The sequence below is a fragment of the Eumetopias jubatus genome, unplaced genomic scaffold (genome assembly GCF_037043125.1).
Source record: "Eumetopias jubatus isolate StellerSeaLion01/CBP00866 unplaced genomic scaffold, mEumJub1_p1.0 scaffold_14, whole genome shotgun sequence".
In the NCBI taxonomy this organism is placed as follows: domain Eukaryota; kingdom Metazoa; phylum Chordata; class Mammalia; order Carnivora; family Otariidae; genus Eumetopias; species Eumetopias jubatus.
Window position 1 is genome coordinate 97173396 of NW_028274820.1, and position 15175 is coordinate 97188570.

The 15175-nt window shown below is 39.3% G+C and overlaps 1 pseudogene; it reads left to right on the forward strand.

The window, feature by feature from the left end:
• Window positions 1-7076: 7076 nt before the first annotated feature.
• LOC114211772 (olfactory receptor-like protein OLF3) lies at window positions 7077-8019 on the forward strand (annotated as a pseudogene).
• The last annotated feature ends 7156 nt before the right edge of the window (window positions 8020-15175 follow it).

The window sequence follows — 15175 nt, forward strand, 5'->3', positions numbered from 1 at the left end:
TCTAATGACTACTTTTCTCCCACTTGCACCCTGATTTTATATATATGTATTATTTAGAGAGAGTGCATGGAGGGGGGAGGTGCAGAGGGAAAGGGAGAAAGAGAAAATCTCAAGCAGATTCCTCACTGAGCCTGGAGCCCGATGCACGGCTTGATCTCACGACCCATGAGATCATGACCTGAGCTGAAACCATGAGCCGGATGCTTAACCAACCGAGCCACCCAGGTGCTCCTTGCATCCTGATTTTTAAAAATATTCTTTGTACTATGCATTTGCTACATCAGGAGCAAACCAAATTTAAAAAAAAATGAAATTAGAAACATACTGAATCTCCAGTCTGGATCACATTCAGTGGTCTGACCTGTTGAAGCTGAAGATCATGTGCTACTCCTGGTCCTTCTTGTGAGAAGACACTAAGCAGCCTCTACTTTACACTATTACCTTGTTGTTTGTTAAATCTTTAAAAAATGAGTTTTATGTTTATCTTCAATTTTACCATTTCTAGCACTTTTCACATCCTTCTGTGTATCCAAATTCTGTCTGGTATCAAGTTCCCTTTGTCTATGAAAACTTCATGAACATTTTTTGTAGTGTGGATTTTCTGGCAGTAAATTCTATTTTTGTTTGTCTGATGAACTCCTATTTCTCCTTCATCTTTGGGAGATATTTTCTCTGGGTATAGAAATTTGAGTCAACAATTATTCTTTTTTATCAGCACTTTATAATTATCACTCAGCTGCCTTCCAGGCTGCATAGTTTTATTTTTTTATTTGTTCTTTTTAAGATTTTATTTTAAGTAATCTCTATACCCAGCGTAGGGCTTGAACTTACAACCCCGAGATCAAGAGTCACAGTCCACCGACTGAGTCAGCCAGGTGTCCCCAGCCTGCATATTTTTAAAGACACATCTTTTAATTCAATTTTTGTTCTTCTGCATATAACATATGTTTTTCTTGTCACTTCCAAGATTTTCACCTTTTTCTTTAAAGCAGTTAGAATATGATATCTCTAGTTATTTTTATTTGTTTGCTTGTTTTTATAGTCATCCTCCTTAGTGTTCTCTGAACTTCTCATATCTGTGGTTGGATGTACTTCATGATTTATGGAAAATCTCCTGTCATTATCATTTTAGATATTTATTCTTTGTTCTTTTATTTCTGTTCTCCTTCTGGGATTCCATTTGTGTATATGTTAGTTTGATTTGTACCCTCCTATGAGCAGCCACTGCATGGTTGGCCATTTATCCTAATGAAATGAACATTTATTCTCACACAAAAACCTACATGTGAGTGTTTACAACAGCTTTATTTATAATACCACCATCCAGAAACAATCTGGATGTTCTTCAAAATGTGGGTGATTAAGTAAAAGGTGGTACATACACATCATAGAATACTCATCAGCAAGAAAAAGGAATAAACAATTGATAGATACAACCTGGATGAATCTCTAGAGAATTATGCTAAGTGAAAAAGCCAGTCCTAGAAGAAATATACTATATGATTCCATTTATATATAATTCTTGAGCTGCCAAAATTCTAGATATGGAGAACGGACAGTGATTACCAGAGGTCGAGGAGAGGGTGAGGGCTGCACAGAAGTAGTGTGGCTATAAAAGGACAATATGAGGGATTCTTGTGGTAATGGAACATTCATAACTATATCAATGTCAATATCTTGTGATATTATATCACATTGTCATATGATTAAAATTTAATATGTATATAATTATATCCCATTATATATCATGTTATCTTATGACATGGTAGTATAGCTTTGCAGGATGTTACTTACCATGGGGGAAACTGGGCAAAGGTAGAAGGATACATCTGTGTTATTTCTTAAAACAGCATGTATATCCGCAATGATCTTAAACTACAATGTTTAATTAAAAATAAAATTTGAATCCATCCACAATGTATACACATATGAAGTCATGTGCACTTTAAATATTTTGCAATTTTATTTGTCAGTTATATGTTTATAAACCTAAAAAAAGTTTGAAGAAGGGCAGAAGTTTCACCCTTCTATGTTAAGGATCTTGGATGATCTTAATTCTTTTCCTTTTTTTTTTCAGTAGCTGCTAATACTTCCTTTATCAACTCTCTGTACATTTAGATTTTTAAATCTATCTATGTGATGCTATTTTTGGAGCTTAAATAGTACCATGAGGAATGTGCTAGGATGCCCATCAGACTTGCAGTGGTCACAGAAGCCCACTGAGCACTGCATGTACAGGAGGGGAGGGAAGCACATCTCTTCTGTCTCCAGAAGGAGAAGGGCGGGCATGTGGCGCCAAAAGGCAAGAATTGGTGTTTCCACCAGATTTAGATGCAGCCCCAGTCGCTGCTCCCTGGATTGGGGCCTTGAAGGCTGAAGTCTGGTTTGGGCTCCAGGAGGACATCCTCCAACCTCAGAAGGCTGGCTTCTCTGGCTGTTTGGAATGGCCTAAGGCTGTAATGAAGATGTGGGAGGCAGAGGGATGGAGAAGAGCCTTCCACAGGGAGAAGGACAGGGTGGAGGCCCTGTCCTGTGCATTGGGAGTGGTGGCAGCAATTAACATCGTCAGGCAGGAGGCTCCTGCGGGAATGTGTCAGCCCTCCCCTGTAAATGCAGCTGCTGCCAAAGCTCATTAGGTCTGTGTGTGAGCTGTTTCTGAGCTCTTGTCAACGTCTTCCCAGCAGTGTCCCTAGCAATGGCAACGAGTCCCCAGGAACTGAGGAGCCCCGGGGGCTCAAGGAATTTGGGGTGTCTCTTTTATGTGGTCCATCCCTGTGCTGGAGGGAGAGCTCTTGAGACCAGTCTAAACCTAGAGGAAAACAGACACATCTCCTTTGTCAGCACTGATGAACATCTGAGTGGCATCCATAGCCTGTGGGAGTGTGGCCTTGGCAGGGACAGAGACAGAAATGATGTGACTTGTTAGGGACTTGGATCAGGGGCATGGAGCATGACTGGTGAAATCTTCTCATCTTAAGTATTATAGCAAATGTGGTAAAGTGATTGTGCTCTGCAGGAGCATGAGACTTGGGTATAATTTTACAACAGGCTTCTCAATTCCAAAGCTCAGTTCTGACAATAGAGAGAGAAAGACATTTAGGGAAGAAGCCCAGAAATATGAAGTCTTTCAGTAGGTATTGATTGATACTGGTTAGCAGGATGTGGGAGTATTCTATTACATTTCCAGGAAGGATACATTATCATTTGCTTTAAATCCTCTTATCTCAATTATTTCCTTAGGGTTTGATAATCACGATATTATGAATTTTCTTTTAGTAATAGATAAATGGAGATATAAGGCAATTAAGGGCTTATTCAAAGACCCTTGACACTCAGAGAATGAACTGGAGGCAGGATTCAGGTGTCCTAACTCATCCCAGGGTTGGTTTTTCTTGAACTGGCTGTGGGGATTGCACCGTGGAGACTTGCCAGACAGAGGGAATTATATTGCCATGAAAATCCTAGTCTTAGCCACAGGGAACAAGAAGTAAAAAGAAGAATTTACATGAGACCATAACACAATATGTCACCAAAAGTGAATGTCAGGTTCATACATGTTTGAGAAACTGGGTCTCGGTAATTAGTCTCAGATTAAGTGAAAAGTCAGGTAACCAAATCAGGCTAGAAGTTAACAAGATCACAAAGAGAATAAAGCAATTGTTCTTTCAGGATGTCAAACCCATCTTTGAGATACCAACCACCCAAGGCACCTGTAGATTCTCTGTTTTCATGCATTAGGATGATGGAAGTATTCCTGCTCAGGATGGATGTTCTTAGTGTCTACATCAACCAGCTCTTCAGTCACAAGTCAGAGAAATCTCTCCCTAAATGAAAGTGCCATTTCCATGCAAAGGTCAACTTGTTGAAGGTATGGCTCTGAGTTATTGTGAGCAGCATGAAAGAGACCTATCTGCAGGTTATGGGATCTATCTTCATGTGTTCTGCTTCTGTATTTGGAACTTGCACTTGTCCAAGCCAAGACTGCTTAGCTCCCCAACACACAAGGTCATGTAGGTTCCAGGGAAATGGATGGATTTTCTTTATTTAAATAAAAAACTGGGTGTTATACGAAAACAATGAATCATGGAACACTACATCAAAAACTAATGATGTACTGTATAGTGACTAACGTAACATAAAATAAAATTAAATTAAAAAAAACTATAACAGACTGAAGTTGAGCTTTCTAATTAGTTGTATTAAGTTAAATAAAATGTGTTGTATTAGGAATATGAACACTTGTTTTTTGTTTGCATATGTCTGTCCTAGAGAGAGCATTTTGGTTCTATTTGCTGTTTGTATTAATAACTGGATAATGAGAGAAGGCACATGGAGGTACTTTAACTGGGGTCAAAGGTTCTATTTTAACAATGAAGCGTTGTCTGCATCCATGCCTGAGACCTGATTTTCCCTAATTTCAGTGTCATTCCTGATCCCTCCTCTATCTGTAAGGGTCTCAGTTATCAACTGCAATGTGACCCATTTTAAAGGCACAAAAAGGTTAGGTAATTTATATTTTAAAAGTCCCATTTAGAATAATCACATATGCAAAATTCACAAAGAGGACAATTTCAACAGAAAAGGGATAAATTACTATTACTGGAGTTTCAAGCATTCATGATAGGGCAAGCAGGAGAAAATTTGTAACAGAATATTTCAGTGGCACCTTCATATTGTATCACTTTGTGTTCTCTTTGTTATGGTTCCAGTACCCATCCTATATCCATCACAATTCACAGAACCTAAGAATCTGAAAATCTTTCCTGCATAGTTCTCAGGTCTAAGGAGATGAACTACACAGGTGTATCATTTTTAAATGCTATGTTCTGAATAGGCAGCATAAATTGTTGAGTTGTGAGTAAACAATTCTCAAAATATACATAGAAAGGTGTGGCTTGAGGATTGTTGAGTATGAGGAAGATATGACCCAAGATGTAAAACAGGATTTTATTATTATTTATTTATTAATTATTATGTATTAATGGAACAGTAAGTACCTACAAAAAGAGCAGCTGGGGTTGAGACAAATACTGAGAAGAAAACACAAAACAGTGTTGTACAGGAGGAGCTATCCACACTGGTTCTTAGCTGTGTTCATTGTTCATACCTGGCTTTATACAAGAGTTGTGTCCCTAGTCACATATGAGAAGGATTTGGGCATCTTGTTTCTACTGAAAAACAAATGGAGCAAATAATCTCAAAAGTGTGTCTTACCTGTTGACATCAATGAATAGCACAAGTTTGGGGATAGTGTGATATCCCCCTAATCCATTGGAGTTGACTTCTCAACTCTATCTTTCTAACACTAACACCAAGCTGTATTTTTCTAACACAAAAGATTTAGATCTGTAGCACACTATCTACCAATTATTGCATTGTGCATCTGAGGACAGACTAGGAATCCAGTTCTATTTAGCTGAAAGCTGATCCAAAATAATGTGGAAATAGTGTTCACTGTAGGTCTTAAAAATCACCTGACCGACCCATATTTCCTCCTTCATTTGGCTTTTCAAATATAGATGCTATTTCTATTTTCTTAATCTCCCAGGAGTCCAAGAGGAAACTCTAGAAAACAGGCATATTTGGATATCAATAATTTTGAATTTAAATTATTTTAAAATCAAGGCAGTTGACTTTAGAGGTAAATATAGTTTTTTTATTATGTTATGTTAATCACCATACATTACATCATTAGTTTTTGATGTACTGTTCCATGATTCATTGTTTGCGTATAGCCTGGTGATAGAAGTAAATATACTTTTGATGGGTTAAAAATAATTAGTTGACATATCTTTGCAAAGCATTTAAGTATTAGCAGGATGCTTTAGTAAAACACTTTGCTCTAAAACATACCTGTAGGCTGCCTGGGTGGCTCAGTCGTTAAGCGTCTGCCTTCGGCTCAGGTCATGATCCCAGGGTCCTGGGATCGGGTCCCGCATCGGGCTCCCTGCTCAGCGGGAAGCCTGCTTCTCCCTCTCCCACTCCCCCTGCTTGTGTTCCTGCTCTCGCTGTGTCTCTCTGTCAAATAAATAAATAAAATCTTAAAAAAAATAAAAAAATGTCTGTTTCTAAAAAAAAATAAAAAAATAAAACATACCTGTAATAATAAATGATAAAATTCCCAAAAGAAAAGATCGAGCAGGTCCTCCTTAATGAGTATTTGGACACTTCTCTGTCTATGATGTTCCTAATTCTGTAGGCAGTTAGACATCCCAACTCTGTATGTGCATGAAAGTAGTCTGATTAAATTTGCATTTTAGGATGATTATTCTAGTGTTGAGCATAGGGCAGAGGGGATGTGAGGACAAAGTACATTTGTTTCTATGTCTCTCCAGGAGAGAAGCTCATGTTAGGGTACCTAGCACTGAATACTGCTGAAGTTCCATTACCAGTAACAGTTTATAAGCAACTTTCTAATAAATTATCTACATTTGACCTTAAATCTACTTGTGAGTTATGCAACATTATCACATTTCGTGTATAAAAGCTTAAGTCTCTAACCTAATCACATATCAGATATGTCATAAGAGAAGATTCATATCCAGACTCTCGAATTCCAGATCTGCCCATGAAACACTAGCCGTATTTATACTATACACCTGCCACATCTGAAAATTTCTCTCATTTTTTTTGTAACTTGTTTATTCTTTTTATCATGTGTGGTGTAGTAGATATATGTAAAGTTGTTCTTGAACTTTGAATCATGCTTGTCTTCATTGTCTATCTCTTGATCCCCCACTGTTTCCTATAATCCTGTCTTGACCAGGAAACTATGGTAAGTTAAAAAGATATAAAGCTCCTAAAATCACACTGCCTTATCTCCAGGTCTCCATGAAATCCCTAAGACTATCTTCTCATTTTAAAGGAATGGCTTGTCTCTTTTATGTAAAATAGATATAATGCATATTAGGATCAAGCCTGTCATCATGGTGCATGCATGATCAGAAGCATCTGGCTAAGGCTGACAGGTCTTATTAAATATGCATTCTTTTAAGAAGTTATATTTATGCTTCTTTAATTCAATAGTTTCTGCTATTTCTGTCTCCTTCTGCAGATTGACAGTCATATGTTTTTTAATGGACACAGATAACCACACTTGGGTGAGAGAGTTTATTCTCCTTGGCCTGTCCAGTGACTGGGACACACAGGTCTCCCTCTTCATCCTTTCCTTGATCACGTACGTGGTGACAGTGCTGGGGAACTTCCTCATCGTTCTTCTCATCAGACTGGACAGCTGACTCCACACTCCCATGTACTTCTTTCTCACCAGCCTCTCCCTCATTGATGTCTCTTATGCCACAAGCATCGTTCCTCAGATGCTGGTGCATTTTCTTGCAGCAGATAAAGCAGTCCCATTTGTGAGCTGTGCAGCCCAGTTATTTTTCTCCCTGGGCTTGGGTGGGATTGAGTTTGTTCTACTGGCTGTGATGGCCTATGACCACTATGTGGCTGTGTGTGACCCCCTGTGATACTCGGTCATCATGCAGGAAGCCCTCTGTACTAGGTTGGCCATCACATCCTGGGTCAGTGGTTCTGTCAACTCTCTCATGCAGACTGTAATCACCTTTCAGCTGCCCATGTGCTCAAACAAGGATATTGATCACATATCATGTGAAATCCTAGCTGTGATCAAGCTGGCCTGTGTAGACATCTCCTCCAATGAGATCGCAATCATGGTTTCTAGCATTGTTCTGCTGATGACACCTTTCTGCCTGGTTCTCCTGTCCTACATCCAGATCATCTCCATCATCCTAAAGATCCGGTCCACAGAGGGGAGAAAGAAAGCCTTCCACACCTGTGCCTCTCACCTCACAGTGGTTGTCCTGTGCTACGGCATGGCCATTTTCACTTATATCCAGCCCCGCTGTCCTTCAGGAGAAGTTGATATCTGTCTTTTATGCCATTTTGATGCCTGTGCTGAACCCCATGATTTATAGTCTAAGGAATAAGGAAGTGAAGGGGGCCTGGCAGAAACTATTAGGGCAATTATCTGGAATAACATCAAAACTGGCAACTTGATGAATCCTGAGCATCACTTAGAGAAAGGAGCTTTGCCTGTGTTTTCTCCCACTTAACTCAGATATGGCAGGCATCACCTGCATTGCCCTGGCAACCAGGAAGGAGATGACGACACATGTCCTGGTGATGCTGGGCAGGAGGCTGGAGGTTGGGTTGAAGTGTGGGGTGTGGATATATTCTTATGTCACAGTAGCATATTCAGTGGAGTTGAGCACTGCTGTAATTGGACTTCCTACCCTTACTCAATCTTTATTCATATGGCCTGAGAGTACAGTTTGCTGTTTTGATTTGTCACATTGTTTGTAATTGTGGACCTATTAATGGATCTTACTTTGGACCACTGCTTCTTACTCGTCCAAATTTTGTATGAAGTTACTGTGTTTCCACTGAGAAAAAAAGCATCTTCACATTTTGGACTCAAAATACTGCACAGCATATGTATCCACATCCAGTAACTGTGAGTCCCTGTTCTGAGGAGGGAGATGCTATCAAGGCTGTTACGGTGTGTTTGTGCTGGACCACTAACCATGCACATAGCATCTTGTCTGAGTGCTGGAGGTACCTCAGGAGAGGAACATCAACTGAAGGTCTTTCAGTGATAGGAATATAACTGAAGCTGTTTGTACAGGCTACTACTGGACAAGGAAAAGTCTTGTCTGGGGCACGACTTGATAGCATACAAGCAATCTGAGAGGAATTTTACCGCATATGTAAGAGGTACCATTTAAATATTAAAACTGTCCAATTTCTGAAAAATCCATAACCTCTTTTCCGAGACTTTAGAAACAATAAGCACATAAAATACGAACTAATATATAAAATATAAAAGATATAGTTAATCTGAGAAAGGTTAGGTTTCTAAGCCAAAGCCACTGAAAGATCAGACAATTTCAATATGTATTTTGGGAATCAGGAGAGTTGGATCAGCTGTGCAGTGTTTCCCTCTAGTCTCTGTCTGAACACCTTCTCCCATCCCTCCTCCCCCACACAACAGGGCTCTGGCTGATCTTTGTAAATTAGGGAGGTGAAATATGTGAGAATGGACCTCATCTCTGAGAAAACACCTAAGTAAGGAGCAAAAAGGGGAAGAAATATTGTACAATGGGTGAAGAAGGGGAAAGAGGAGAAAGAATGGATAGTAGCTCATCTTCTCATCCCCTTGAAAAAAATCTCAAAATCTTTTCTTCTGGTGTCTTGTGTAAGCCAGTGGATTTGTAGTTCTCCCCTTTCTGAACACATTATCACACATTCTCAGTGACAAGAGGTTGAAGTTTCATTTAATCCAAAGCCCATTTAATATTTTAATTTAAAATAATCCAGTTCTAAAATGTGTGATATAGGCAGATTGTCAAAAGATGTCAATGCTAGTGGGCTAAATTTCTCTTAGTGTTAATTCAAGAAATATTAATGGAGAGTCTAGTATGTGTTTGTAACATTGAATGGTTTTTGAGGCATAATAGTGAATATGAATCATTCCTGACCATAATATAACTACATAGCAGGGATGATAGATGATGAAGCAATTAAAATGCAGAATGATCAGTTTCTCAGGTCATGAGCCTTTGGGGTGATTGCAGAAGTCTTCCTGTATGGAGTGCACTGCAGGGATCTGCTGGGTTTGGAGACTCCACATGGGGTCGGGTGCCAGAGATAGAAATGCTCAGTCACAGGCCGGTGAGCATGCAGTGTGGCCGGAGACCGGGGAGACAGGATTGACTGTTTTTCTCTGGGGGCGCACTGAGGAGCAGGGCCCCGAGTTCTCAGCTCCTCCGGGTGGAGATTGGGAGGCCACCATTTTCACCCTGGTCCTCCAAAGCTGTGCCAAGAACTTTCAGGGAACAAAAGCTCCTGAGAGCAAACCCGAGCAGCTTGCTTAGCCCAGACCAACAAGGGCGGGGCAATTCCGCCTCCGGCAAAGACATTTGGGAACCACGGCAACAGGCCCCTCCCCCAGAAGATCAGCACGAACAGCCAGCCAAGACCAAGTTTACCAATCAAGGAGAACGGGAGAACTCCAGCACTAGGGGAATACTGCACATAGAATTCATGGCTTTTTTACCATGATTCATTAGTTTTTCAAAGTTAATTTTTTTAACTGTTTTTTTTTTTGAATTTTTCTTTTTCCCTTTTTCAACCAACATCTTATCAATCCCTTTTTTATTTTTTATTTTTTTAAACAGATTTTATTTATTTATTTGAGAAAGAAAGAATGAGAGAGAGAGGGAGAGAGAGAGCATGAGAGGGGGGAGGGTCAGGGAGAAGCAGACTCCCTGCTGAGCAGGGAGCCCGATGTGGGACTCGAACCCGGGACTCCAGGATCACGACCTGAGCCGAAGGCAGTTGCTTAACCAACTGAGACACCCAGGCGCCCCTATCAATCCTTTTTTTAAAAAAACATTTTTTATTTTTCATTTTTAGAGTCATATTTTATCCCTTCATAGTAGTTACCCTTATTTTTGGCATAGATATATAAGTTGTTCTCCCTTTAAAATTCGAGATACAGTTTCTTCTAACAGATCAAAATATACCCTAAGTCACTAGTGTATGGCTTTGTTCTAGTCTCCTGCCTGATCACATTCTCTCCCTTTTTTAAAAATCTTCTTTCTTTTTTCAAACAACTTCTTATCGTATCAATTCCTTTTATAAAATCTTTTATAATTTTCATCTTTACAGTCATCTTCCATCCCTTCATTGTATCAACCCTTATTTTGTACATCTATGTCTTTCTTCCTTCAAAATTGTAGGAGGCACCTTTTTCTAACAGACCAAAATACGCCCCAAATCTAGTATGTGGCACTGATCTATGCACCAGCCTGATCATATTTGATCATATTCGGTTTTTTTGTATTGTTCTGTTTTTGTTTGTTTTTATCTTTTTCTTTTCTTTTTCCTCTTTCTTTTTTCTTTCTTTCCCTTTCTTTTCCCCTGGTTTCAGGTCTTTTCTGATTTGTGTAGAGTATATTTGCTGGGGACGTTGTTAACCTGTTAGCATTTTGTTCTCTCATTCATCTGTTCTCCTCTGGACAAAATGACAAGATGAAAAAATTCACCTCAGCAAAAAGAACAAGAGGTAGTACCGTCTGCCAGGGACCTACTCAATATGGACATTAGTACGATGTCGGACCTAGAGTTCAGAATCATGACTTTAAAGATACTAGCTGGGCTTGAAAAAAGCGTGGAAGTTATTAGAGAAACCCTTCCTGGAGAAATGAAAGAACTAAAATCTAACCAAGTTGAAATCAAAAAGGCTATTAATGAGGTACAATCAAAAATGGGGGCACTAACTGCTAGGATAAATGAGGCAGAAGAGAGAATCAGTGATATAGAAGACCAAATGATGGAAAATAAAGAGGCTGGGAAAAAGAGAGAGAAACAACTACAGGATCACGAGGGCAGAATTTGAGAGATAAGTGATACGACAAGACGAAACAACATTAGAATAATTGGGATCCCAGAAGAAGAAGAAAGAGAGAGGGGGGCAGAAGGTATATTGGAGCAAATTATAGCAGAGAACTTCCCTAATGTGAGGAAGGAAACAGGCATCAAAATCCAGGAGGCACAGAGAACCCCTCTCAAAATCAATAAAAATAGGTCAACACCCTGACATCTAATAGTAAAACTTACGAGTCTCAGAGACAAAGAGAAAATCCTGAAAGCAGCTCGGGAGAAGAGATATGTAACCTACAATGGTAGAAACATTAGATTGGCAACAGACCTATCCACAGAGACCTGGCAGGCCAGAAAGGACTGGCATGATATCTTCAGAGCACTAAACGAGAAAAATATGCAGCCAAGAATACTATATCCAGCTAGGCTCTCATTGAAAATTGAAGGAGAGAGAAAAAGCTTCCAGGACAAACAAAATCTAAAGGAATTTGCAAACGCAAAACCAGCCCTCCAAGAAATATTGAAAGGGCTCCTCTAAGCAAAGAGGAGCCTAAAAGCAGCATAGACCAGAAAGGAACACAGACAATACACAGTAACAGTCACCTTACAGGCAATACAATGGCACTAAAGTCATAACTTTCAATAGTTACCCTGAATGTAAATGGGTTCAATGCCCCAATCAAAAGACACAGGCTATCAGATTGGATTAAAAAACAAGACCCATTGATATGCTGTCTGCAAGAGACTCATTTTAGACCCTGAGACACCCCCAGATTAAAAGTGAGGGGGTGGAAAACCATTTACCATGCTAATGGACACCAAAAGAAAGCTGGGGTGGCAATCCTTATATCAGACAAATTAGATTTTAAAACAAAGACTGTAATAAGAGATGAGGAAGGACACTATATTCTACTTAAAGGGTCTATACAACAAGAAGATCTAACAATTGTAAATATCTATGCCCCTAACATGGGAGCAGCCAATTATATAAGGCAATTAATAACAAAAGCGAAGAAACACATTGACAACAATACAATAATAGTGGGGGACTTTAACACCCCCCTGACTGAAATGGACAGATCATCTAAGCAAAAGATCAACAAGGAAATAAAGACTTTAAATGACACACTGGACCAAATGGACTTCACAGACATATTCAGAACATTCCATCCCAAAGCAACGGAATACACATTCTTCTCTAGTGCTCGTGGAACATTCTCCAGAATTGATCACATCCTAGGTCACAAATCAGGTCTCAACCAGTACGAAAAGATTGGGATGATTCCCTGCATATTTTCAGACCACAATGCTTTGAAACTAGAACTCAATCACAAGAGGAAAGTCGGAAAGAACTCAAATACATGGGGGCTAAAGAGCATCCTACTAAAGAATGAATGGGTCAACCAGGAAATTAAAGAAGAATTAAAAAAATTCATGGAAACCAATGAAAATGAAAACACAACTGTTCAAAATCTTTGGGATTCAGCAAAGGCAGTCCTAAGAGGAAAGTATATAGCAATACAAGCCTTTCTCAAGAAACAAGAAAGGTCTCAAATACACAACCTAACCCTACACCTAAAGGAGCTAGAGAAAAAACAGCAAATAAAGCCTAAATCCAGCAGGAGAAGAGAAATAATAAAGATCAGAGCAGAAATCAATGAAATAGAAACCAAAAGAACAGTAGACCAGGTCAACGAAACTAGGAGCTGGTTCTTTGAAAGAATTAACAAGATTGATAAACCCCTGGCCAGACTTATCAAAAAGAAAAGAGAAATGACCCAAATCAACAAAATCATGAATGAAAGAGGAGAGATCACAACCAACACCAAAGAAATACAAACAGAACATATTATGAGCAACTCTATGCTAGCAAATTAGATAACCTGGAAGAAATGGATGCATTCCTAGAGATGTATCAACTTCCAAAATTGAACCAGGAAGAAATAGAAAACCTGAACAGACATATAACCACTAAGGAAATTGAAGCAGTCATCAAAAATCTCCCAAAAAACAGAAGCCAGGGCCAGACGGCTTCCCAGGGGAATTCTATCAGACATTTAAAGAAGAATTAATACCTATTCTCCTGAAACTGTTCCAAAAAATAGAAATGGGAGGAAAACTTCCAAACTCATTTTATGAGGCCACCATTACCTTGATCCCAAAACCAGACAAAGACCCCATCAAAAAGGAGAATTACAGACCCATATCCTTGATGAACATGGATGAAAAAATTCTCACCAAAATACTAGCCAATAGGATCCAACAGTACATTAAAAGGATTATTCACCATGACCAAGTAGTATTTAACCCTGGGCTGCAAGGTTGCTTCAACATCCGCAAATCAATCAACGTGATACAATACATTAACAAAAGAAAGAACAAGAATCATAGGATCCTCTCAATCGATGCAGAAAAAGCATTTGACAAAGTACAGCATCCTTTCTTGATCAAAACTTTTCAGAGTATAGGGATAGAGGGTACATACCTCAATATCATAAAAGCCATCTATGAAAAACCTACAGCGAATATCATTTGCAATGGGGAAAAGCTGAGAGCTTTTCCCCGAAGGTCAGGAATGCGGCAGGGATGTCCACTCTCACCACTGCTATTCAACATAGTATTAGAAGTCCTAGTCACAGCAGTCAGACAACAAAAAGAAATCAAAGGCATCCAAATCGGCAAAGAGGAAGTCAAACTCTCACTCTTTGCAGAGGATATGATACTGTATGTGGAGAACCCAAAAGACTCCACCCCAAAACTGCTAGAACTCATACAGGAATTCAGTAAAGTGGCAGGATATAAAATCAATGCACAGAAATCAGTGGCATTCCTATACACCAACAACACAACAGAAGAGAGACAAATCAAAGAGTCGATCCCATTTACAATTGCACCCAAAACCATAAGATACCTAGGAATAAATTTAACCCAAGCGGCAAAGGATCTGTACTCAGAAAACTATAAAATACTCATGAAAGAAGTTGAAGAAGACACAAAGAAATGGAAAAACGTTCCATGCTCATGGATTGGAAGAACATATATTGTGAAGATGTCAATGCTACCTAGAGCAATCTACACATTCAATGCAATCCCCATCAAAATACCATCCACTTTTTTCAAAGAAATGGAACAAATAATCTTAAAATTTGTATGGAATCAGAAAAGACCCTGAATAGCCAGAGGAATGTTGAAAAAGAAAAGCAAAGCTGGCGGCATCACAATTCTGGACTTCCAGCTCTATTACAAAGCTGTCATCATCAAGACAGTATGGTACCAGCACAAAAACAGACACATAGATCAATGGAACAGAATCGAGAGCCCAGTAATGGACCCTCAACTCTATGGTCAACTCATCTTTGACAAAACAGGAAAGAATGTCCAATGGATAAAAGACAGTCTCTTCAACAAATGCTGTTGGGAAAATTGGACAGCCACATGCAGAAGAATGAAACTGGACCATTTCCATACACCACACACAAAAACAGACTCCAAATGGTTGAAAGACCTAAACATGAGACAGGAGTCCATCAAAATCCTAAAGGAGAACACAGGTAGCAACCTCTTTGACCTCAGCTGCAGCAACTTCTTCCTAGAAACATTGCCAAAGGCAAGGGAAGCAAAGGCAAAAATGAACTATTGGGATTTCATCAAGATAAAAAGCTTTTGCACAGTAAAAGAAACAGTCCACAAAACCAAAAGACAACCAACGGGATGGGAGAAGATATTTGCAAATGATATATCAGATAAAGGGCTAGTATCCAAAATCTAT